Source organism: Belonocnema kinseyi, chromosome 1, assembly GCF_010883055.1.
Source record: "Belonocnema kinseyi isolate 2016_QV_RU_SX_M_011 chromosome 1, B_treatae_v1, whole genome shotgun sequence".
Lineage (NCBI taxonomy): Eukaryota > Metazoa > Arthropoda > Insecta > Hymenoptera > Cynipidae > Belonocnema > Belonocnema kinseyi.
The window spans coordinates 59,995,826-60,003,394 of record NC_046657.1 but is presented as its reverse complement, the minus strand read 5'-3'; the positions used below and the strand labels follow the sequence as shown (position 1 = coordinate 60,003,394).

Here is a 7,569-nt window from a genome sequence, read left to right as displayed (position 1 = left end):
GAGCACTGGGGCACACTGGAAGTTGCATGAAATTCTTTCGAATAATAATCATTTATTATTATCACTTTAAATCTATTACTGGCATAACTCGTAAACCAAGAAAGCATATTATTTGCAATGCCTAGTGTTCGTAACCTTGCGACAAGAATCGTATAATCAACCTTATCCAAAACCTTTGAGAAGCCTCTACTTTGTTTAAAACAAACTTGTGTGTAACTGTTCTAAAATTGTTCACATCATTATGGTCGTGATCTTTATAAACTAATACAATAAACCCAAGTTGCCATATTTCTGAAAGATAACCGTGAATAATTGATTAGATAAAAAAAGACATTCAGTGGTTTAATTAGAAAGAGGAAGCATGCCCCCAGGGGAGAGACAGGTATATAATCTGGGAAGACGACTTTGATAATATGTACTTTTAAGTTTGTAGCTTTAACTCCATTTTAACCCTTTTTTTTCGAAAGCCGAGTAAAGAATCAAACGTTTCTATAATTTCGAAATACTTTTAAGAATAATGAACATGTCATTTATGGACAAAGTTCTTAACTCAACACTGTTAACAAATATTTGCCAATTTCACTTAATTTCAGCGTTTCACCGGTTCGCCGTTACTTGTTGCCGTCTCGTTTTTAGGTGGTCCGCGCGTCTGATCGTTTTTAACTGCATCTACCTCTTTTTGGTCATTTGGTGTGTCAGTGTGTGTAATTTCTTAAAGTAATGATTGGTGTCATTTCTTAAAATAATTTAACTTTTTTCAAAGAAAGTTCTCCAACCTGAATTTATTTTTGTTTTACAAAATTCATACACGACTCACTGTAGCAACATGCGCGTTACCTGATTCATTTACCTCAAATTCTTTAAGTTTTTATAATAAATCTTACCAGGTTGTGTTGTACTATAAGAAGCTTGGAAATGCCGGGTCTTTTTAACAGGGCTGTCTAAACTAGGACCTGTATGGCCGTGTTGTGTATTCAGTTCTTCAGCAAGAAACAGATTGACTTCTATAGTTATAAAGATGTCGAATATTTTGAAAGACTTCGTATTAGGTTTGTAAAGATACACAGTAAATATTAATTATTGAACCGTACTTGAAGGATATTTAGTTGCTTTACTTAATAATATACTTTTTTATAAAACGGCAATGTCTGCGTATATTGTCATTCATGCGAAGAAAATCTGACCGTTAGTACAAAAATTTCTCCAGTCGTAAGAGTTTTCATCCAGACATGACTAGTGTTGCCTACAAGAGCTTATTGAAGTCAATGGGTCCGAAAAATTTCACAAGAGCTTCGTATGCTTCATTTGAGCTTGCAATTGAAAATTGGTTCTTGGAGAAACATGTGGTGCGATAAAAGAAGGCTCAAGCTATTGTACACTCTGAAAAGTTGATCAAAGTAGCGTTTTTATGAAAGTATAAACAACTCAGAAACATTCATATATAGCAGGAGTACATAGTGCTTGAAATAATCACGAGCCACTGCTCCTGAAAGAATTGCCTTACTAGCGTAAAGATCGACAGCCACTCCCGAATTCGAAAGTGCGTTTCCCTTCGTCAGAATATCTCAGAGGGGTCCGACCTCTGAAATATTAAAAGTACGGTTTATAATACTGCAAAAGCTTCAACTGTTTCAAATTGAAGGTTAAAACCGTCGCGTTCAGTGTGTGATTGACTACACGAAATCTGATATACCGTTTACGGAATGGTTTTGAAGAATCGCTCAAGAACTGATAATATACAATCAAAAACTGAACAAATCGATGTTGTTGATAATCAATTAGCATATTGTGGAGAGAGATATAAACAAAAAGCTACCAATACTGGAGTTGACAGAATATACTAATAATATCATCATCTTGAAAGAGTTTTTCGAAAACCTTAAAACATATGAGAAGGAATGTCTATCAATCACATATTTCGAAGACTTGTGCTGTTGTGGGCAGATGTCCGTACGAAGATGTTTGAAACAAGGTGTAGCAGACTGCCGAGAAAATTAGCTTTATGTCGCATAATCAGTGCAACCTGTCAAGGGCCTGACTTGACTACCGGTAAGCGATACTATTTAGGGTGATACTATTTACACTCTGCCTGTTTGTATCAACGTTTTCGTATCAACATTTTATAATTTCACTGGCGACACCTAACGCACATCAAACATTTCCTCACACATGCCAACACGTTAATTGGAAAAGATATTTTTCTTGAATGGAAAAATAAGGTCCAAGTGAAGCTTCCTGTTATCGTATAATATTTGAAAGACTCTGTGAGGAAGTACAGAACTTCAACAAATATCCCGCAAATTGCCAAAAAAGTACAATCTGCCAAAATATGACCTAAAAATCCGCAAACTATATTTTTTCGTATTATTGTTACTTTTTAACAATTTCCGTCTACTTTTTCATACGAATAAAAATGATCGACAATTTGTATATTTACCATGCATTTTTAATCTTTTTAATTGTTTAAACTAATACAAGTTTTTTAAAGAATTACTTTTCAAAAAATATTTTAAAAATAATAATTAATTTTATTTTTTCTATTTTTTCCATTTTAACTTGATATGATGTGACATATTTTAAGTTCTTAAAACTCCTAGGCCGTTTTGTTTTCGAAACCTGAGAAACTCACCTAGCACTAAGAGATACTGTTGATTGCAAAGTTATTTAATAATCTATTTAGAATCTCGCTGTAAAATTTACTCTTAGTTGTGTAGGGATTGTGTAGTTCCGAGTTTCTCCGGTAGTTGCGCTGCGACTTGAGATTTTGTGAACGCACCCAGACAGGAGCACCCGGCGAGTTGACGCTCTTGGCGAGTTGCACAGGACCTGTCACTTTTTCTCACTTACGTACTTGATCTTCGAGGATTGAGGCACGCCGAGTATTTCTTACCTTTGTCACTCATTTTCCGGACGAGGAATCTTGAGTCTAATTTTGACTTCGAATCTTAATCTGGAGCGTCGAATCATACCTTGCTCAAGCTCACGTCGGAAGCCGGATTATTAGAAAATATTGTTGATTGTACCGAGATCCAGGCACACCGTGAAGCATGTCCAAGGTAACATTTTATTTTATCGGCGAGCGACGCAATGATCTTGCCGAATTGACGCCGGCCCGACTCATTGCCCCGTTGGCCCCTTTGAGACCCGCTTATTTCATTTTTTTTGTGGATATTGTCGCAGGTCGAGTCAGTGTGTATCAGTTTTCTTTTAAAGTATTTTTCCTTGTCTTTCCTTGTATCGCAATGAAGTCGACCACGTGGTCCCGACCTAACCTCTCCTCCTCGTTACGAGTTGATTAGTTTAAAGATTGCTTTCACCTGGTTCTGAGTGTGGATTTTTGTTTAAATTAAGATGACTACCATTGTTATGATGTTGACTTGTCGGCATATCTACTAATAAATTACCTGATCATTTCGAGTGTTCACATAAATTTAGCCGTTGTTATTTTCAAGAACTACCTCCCTGAGATTTCTCTGTTTCTCCTCAGTGATTTTTCTGATCCCTTAGTGAGATTTTCCATGGTGTCCTGAGGTTTTCCTGTGATCCCTGTCCTCACTCTTCCTCTCTAATTGCCAGTTCAGGATCCTTTCAGTGTTTAGTTTTCTTTTACAAATTTTGCCGGGCTGAATCTTTTCTTTTTTATATATTGAAGACGATTTTACGGTCGTGGCTGGCGCCGAAAATATTAACGAATATTATACGTATATGTACATGCGCATGCATATACACACACACACACACAAATATATATATATATATATATATATATATTCCATTCATCTGATCTGGCATTCTCCAGGTGGAATAAACCACGCTCAGAGACATGATATACCAAGTTAACTGTTTGAATCGATCGGAGAAAGTAAATTTACTTCTTAAGCAATTGTTTAATTTCGAATAAAAATTGGTCTATAGCGTTTTGTGAAAATGTGATACTTGGATTTTATACGTATAAGATACGGTTCAACTACACGTCATGACAACGGAGAATGAATCAACACTCAACGGATGGTAGTCCAATTAAGAGAACAACGTACCTTTCTCATTAGATGTAAAAAGGAATCCCTGATTCCAGCTCAAATGCAGAATGGTGCTAGGAAATTTAATTTAACTAATGTTCATTATAAAATTTATACTAAAGTCCAAAAAGTAAAATCAACTTACCAAAAAAACTTTTAAATTGTGAAATCAGCAATTTAATTGACAGAATTCATAAACCAGGTTATTTTACTAATTATTTGAAACACAGATTGAAAAAAATGTATTGATAATTTAAATTAATAACTTCTTTGTATCACAAGAATCAAGTCTACACAGACTAAAGTAGCAACAGAGAGATGTCCACATCAAAAAATTTAATTTACTTAAAAATAGACTTTTGAAAGATGAAAATAAATATGGAGAATTCAGATTTAAATAAAGGTTAAAAAATGTATCTAATGTAACAATTGCAGATGAAATAGCAGAGACATTGGCTTTAGGTAATCAATTTGGTATTCCTACTGCAAAATAATATATTATACAAAAAAGTTAACACCAGCTTAGTTTCAACCATTGAAGATAAATGCAATGATATTATATCAAGATGTAAAAACAAAAGGTATATACATGAAAATTTAGCTTATCGTTTAAAAAAGCATGAGAGTGGTGTTGCTAAGGTGTTGCTTGTCCTAAATTTCACAACCCTGACCTGAAATGGAGATTAATAGTGTTTTCCATAGGATCACCTACCTACAATTAAGCCAAATTCTTATCAAAAATTCTTAAACTTATTTAAGGTGCGACTCACTCTTTTGTTAAGGACAGTTGGGATTTTAAAGAAAAAATTGAGTATATTCATGTACCCAACACCCACCCAGTATTATCTTTATATATGGTTTCTATGTTTGACAACATTTCGTTAGATTTGCTTGCTGATTGCATAGAAGAAAAATTACAAGTTTACAAAAATTTAACAAAAATATCTAATTCTAAAATTTTAATAGCTGTTAGAACAGTATTTAATAATACTGTTTTCTCTTCAAACCAAAGTTTTATAAGCAAATATCAGGTTGTCCTATGGGATCTCCCCTATCATCAGTTCCTTCCAATCTCGTCTTAGAGGAATTAGAAAATAGAGCATTATCAAAATAACTTTTAAACGACTTTTCTATCAAAGGTACGTGGACGACATCTTCACTATAGTTCCCACTGTCAAAATTCAAGAATTAATTAATACATTCAATTGTATAGAAGAATCCTTACAATTTACTTTTGAATTAGAAAATAATAACCCCTTTAAATTATTTGGATATTAATGAAAAAACTGAAAACGGAACTTTAGTTCTAAAAAAATTGAAAATTTGTCAAACGTAATTTACTCAATAAAATTCAAAGGTTGCCATAAAATTTACTATTCAATTAATTTAAAAACAGAAATACTTAATATAACTCAACGTTACCAGAATATAATAAATTATGTATTCGGAAGTGATATCAAAACCGTTATTTCATGGAACCACAATTTTGCTGTTCTAAGAGTGTATATGAAGTCAATTGACTTTTGTTTTTATAATTTTTGTCTACGGCAATGTTAATTTTTTTGAATTAGCTAACTTATTTGTAACAATTTTGTATTAGGTATAATTTGCCTGAGGATGACCGACAGATTGAGGTCGAAACTTCGCAAGATGTAATAATGTTTTAAATTTCAATTAAAATATATACTTCGATTATTCATTGTCTTTTTATTTCCAACTTCATCGTAAGACCAAAATAATTGAACTAATGTTCATATCAAGTCAACTATTTGGTTCGATCGGAGAAAGAAAATTTGCTTCTTAAGCAATTGTTTAATTTCAAAGATTTCATTTTTTTAGTTATCGAAAAATAAATGCTTGAGAAAATAAAAATGGTTTGAACCAGTAGATATTTGATAAAATTAGAAGAAATTGATTGTTTAAATAAATACATAATTTTTTCGAAAAACGTACTACCCGAGACAATTACAAAATATTGCATTTGAATCAGAAAATACGATTATTTTTTACTTTTTTGGGAATAAATAATTTTTTGAATAATTAAATTTTTTAAACAATGGAAAATTGTGTAAATATTCAAATTTTTAAAAAGGAGCAATAATACGTAAAAATGTATTTTTTACATTTGTTAGTTTTTTTGCTGGAAATGGAAACTTGGGGGGGGGGGTGTCTTACCCTCTATTTTTGAACATGTTTGCTTACCATCTTATTCAAGTATTCGATTATCAAATAATTTAATATAACTTTTTTTTTGCAGAATGCAATTGGAGATTAATCCGAAGAGCGGACATAAGTGGGGGAAGAAGAGCAAGCAGCAACAAGTAGCAGAGCACCCCAGAGTAGAAAAGTTAAAGTCCAACATCATCAAGTTCGGATTAATTAGTATTTAAACGACGAGATGATTCATTGATGCACTCAAATTTTTTTGGTTAATTTAAAGAAATGCTTAAAAAATTACATTTCCTGTCATTATACAAAGTTTTGAATACCTTTTCCTCAACGACGTTTTTTTGTTATTTATTTTTATTTAACATTTACCACTTTTTAGTATGTCGTAAGGCATGTTATTAACTAACAGAAAAAAAAAATTTTTTTATTTTTCATCAATATATGGCCAATTTCCGGGCGATCTGATGACGCTATGTTAAAAAACGGTCGCCATGATTTTTCAAAATTGCGTCATCTGAAACACAAAAACCAAAATTTTTTGTAAGAAGCACATAAATGGCTATAGCACGAACCTCAGTTATGAAAAATATTAATTAATAAAAAATTTGTGAAAGTTTTTTTGATTTTTAGTTTTTTCCCACCCCTTTTAAACATTAACTAGATCAAATTGTTAATAAACATTAATGAAGAAGTATGAAGTATGAAAAATTGTGCGTCCCGACCGCTCGAGGCCTTTCGAAGTAATTCATTTTTCGACCACTTCTGATACGCTCTGAGGTCAAAAAAGGTTTCTTCCTTATTTCTAAGGATACATAGGGATTGAAAAAGAAAAAAATTAATTCGATTTTTGTAATATTTCAAACCTGGCTACCCCCTTAACGGTTTTGAGGTGTAACTTATGAGAATGATTTTTTCATCGAGTTTCGACTCGTGGGCTTAGCGCAATTGTTAAGACTCCCGACTGCTAGGCGATAGATTATAGGTATAGGTGTTCGAAACCTCGCCGCGTTAGAAATTTTAATTTGTAATATGATGTTCAATATTTATTTTGTAAATACATCTAAATTTAGCACAAACTTTGTTATATCAATAAATATTTATTTGCATTTCAGGAATGTTTCTTTAATTTGAAAACATTTTTCTTTATATTAATTACCACAACTTTGGTACAGATCACTAATTTTCCACAGACAGTACTATCGTATTTTGAACCAATCCATATTTATTTAATTTTATTAATTATTTTATATAAAAAAAAATGTGGCTTCTGAGTACAAAAAACATAGTTATTCCTCTCAAGGAATATTTCTTCATTTTAAAGAAGTAAATCCGTCAACTTATGGTACGTTTATTTGAAACAACGAATCACGTCTTTCAATAA

At 32.3% G+C, this 7,569-nt stretch overlaps 1 long non-coding RNA gene across 1 annotated transcript; it reads left to right on the top strand.

Annotated features, from left to right (window-relative positions):
• Positions 1-2,871: 2,871 nt before the first annotated feature.
• Positions 2,872-6,446, top strand: LOC117170501. Its single transcript, XR_004466815.1, has 2 exons — positions 2,872-3,056; positions 6,277-6,446. It is a non-coding gene; the product is annotated as an uncharacterized LOC117170501 (long non-coding RNA).
• The last annotated feature ends 1,123 nt before the right edge of the window (positions 6,447-7,569 follow it).